Source organism: Oncorhynchus keta, chromosome 25 (genome assembly GCF_023373465.1).
Source record: "Oncorhynchus keta strain PuntledgeMale-10-30-2019 chromosome 25, Oket_V2, whole genome shotgun sequence".
Classification (NCBI taxonomy): domain Eukaryota; kingdom Metazoa; phylum Chordata; class Actinopteri; order Salmoniformes; family Salmonidae; genus Oncorhynchus; species Oncorhynchus keta.
In genome coordinates, this window is record NC_068445.1 from 46,292,738 (window position 1) to 46,294,803 (window position 2,066).

At 49.5% G+C, this 2,066-nt stretch overlaps 1 long non-coding RNA gene across 6 annotated transcripts; it reads left to right on the top strand.

Moving 5' to 3' along the window:
* Positions 1 to 42: 42 nt before the first annotated feature.
* LOC127911848 (uncharacterized) lies at positions 43 to 1,369 on the top strand. Of its 6 annotated transcripts, XR_008079628.1 has the most exons (4): positions 43 to 149; positions 385 to 671; positions 713 to 835; positions 960 to 1,369. It is a non-coding gene; the product is annotated as an uncharacterized LOC127911848 (long non-coding RNA). The 6 variants fall into 6 exon arrangements; XR_008079624.1 differs by having other exon boundaries at positions 385 to 835; XR_008079625.1 differs by having other exon boundaries at positions 426 to 835.
* The last annotated feature ends 697 nt before the right edge of the window (positions 1,370 to 2,066 follow it).

Sequence of the window (2,066 nt, forward strand, 5' to 3'; positions counted from 1 at the left end):
GTTCCTGGAGATCTACTGTCCTGTAGGTTCAGTCCAACCCTGTTTCTGGAGATCTACTGTCCTGTAGGTTCAGTCCAACCCTCTTCCTGGAGATCTACTGTCCTGTAGGTTCAGTCCAACCCTCTTCCTGGAGATCTACTGTCCTGTAGGTTCAGTCCAACCCTGTTCCTGGAGATCTATAATAATAATAATAATATATGCCATTTAGCTGACGCTTTTATCCAAAGCGATCTTACAGTCATGTGTGCATACATTCTATGTATGGGGTGGTCCCGGGAATCGAAACCCACTACCCTGGCGTTACAAGCGCCATGCTCTACCAACTGAGCCACAGAAGGACCAGGTTCAGTCCAACCCTCTTCCTGGGGATCTACTGTCCTGTAGGTTCAGTCCAACCCTGTTCCTGGAGATCTACTGTCCTGTAGGTTCAGTCCAACCCTGTTCCTGGAGATCTACTGTCCTGTAGGTTCAGTCCAACCCTGTTCCTGGAGATCTACTGTCCTGTAGGTTCAGTCCAACCCTGTTCCTGGAGATCTACTGTCCTGTAGGTTCAGTCCAACCCTGTTCCTGGAGATCTACTGTCCTGTAGGTTCAGTCCAACCCTGTTCCTGGAGATCTACTGTCCTGTAGGTTCAGTCCAACCCTGTTTCTGGAGATCTACTGTCCTGTAGGTTCAGTCCAACCCTGTTCCTGGAGATCTACTGTCCTGTAGGTTCAGTCCAACCCTGTTCCTGGAGATCTACTGTCCTGTAGGTTCAGTCCAACCCTGTTTCTGGAGATCTACTGTCCTGTAGGTTCAGTCCAACCCTCTTCCTGGAGATCTACTGTCCTGTAGGTTCAGTCCAACCCTCTTCCTGGAGATCTACTGTCCCTGTAGGTTCAGTCCAACCCTGTTCCTGGAGATCTACTGTCCTGTAGGTTCAGTCCAACCCTGTTCCTGGAGATCTACTGTCCTGTAGGTTCAGTCCAACCCTCTTCCTGGAGATCTACTGTCCTGTAGGTTCAGTCCAACCCTGTTCCTGGAGATCTACTGTCCTGTAGGTTCAGTCCAACCCTGTTCCTGGAGATCTACTGTCCTGTAGGTTCAGTCCAACCCTCTTCCTGGAGATCTACTGTCCTGTAGGTTCAGTCCAACCCTGTTCCTGGAGATCTACTGTCCTGTAGGTTCAGTCCAACCCTGTTCCTGGAGATCTACTGTCCTGTAGGTTCAGTCCAACCCTGTTTCTGGAGATCTACTGTCCTGTAGGTTCAGTCCAACCCTGTTCCTGGAGATCTACTGTCCTGTAGGTTCAGTCCAACCCTGTTTCTGGAGATCTACTGTCCTGTAGGTTCAGTCCAACCCTCTTCCTGGAGATCTACTGTCCTGTAGGTTCAGTCCATCCTGTTCCTGGAGATCTACTGTCCTGTAGGTTCAGTCCAACCCTCTTCCTGGAGATCTACTGTCCTGTAGGTTCAGTCCAGCCCTGTTCCTGGAGATCTACTGTCCCTGTAGGTTCAGTCCAACCCTCTTCCTGGGGATCTACTGTCCTGTAGGTTCAGTCCAACCCTAATTTACTGTATCTGATTCAGCTAGTTAAGGTCTTGTTGAGCAGATAATTAGTAGAATCAGGTGTGTTAAATTAGGGTTGGACTGAAAACGCACAGGACAGTAGATCTCCAGGAAGAGAGTTGGACTGAAACGCACAGTAGATCTCCAGGAAGAGGGTTGGACTGAAAACCCACAGGACAGTAGATCTCCAGGAAGAGGGTTGGACTGAAACCCACAGGACAGTAGACTCTCAGGAAGAGGGTTGGACTGAAAAATGCTATTGATGCACGCTTCCAGGAGAAGAGGTTCTGCTGTAGATAAATGTAGGATCTGATTTAGTCTTGTCACCCAGAACAACCTGCTGTTCCTGTTCCACATTACTGCTTTCTGCAGTTTGTTGTCCCAGCAGGGGAGAGAGTAGGGGAGAAAGGAGTCTTAAAATCAGTTGTCTGACCACAACAGACAGAGCTCCCTTGCCTCCCTCACATTCGGGGCCAGGCACTGTTGAAGTCTGAGGCAGTTTATTGTCTACCTGGTG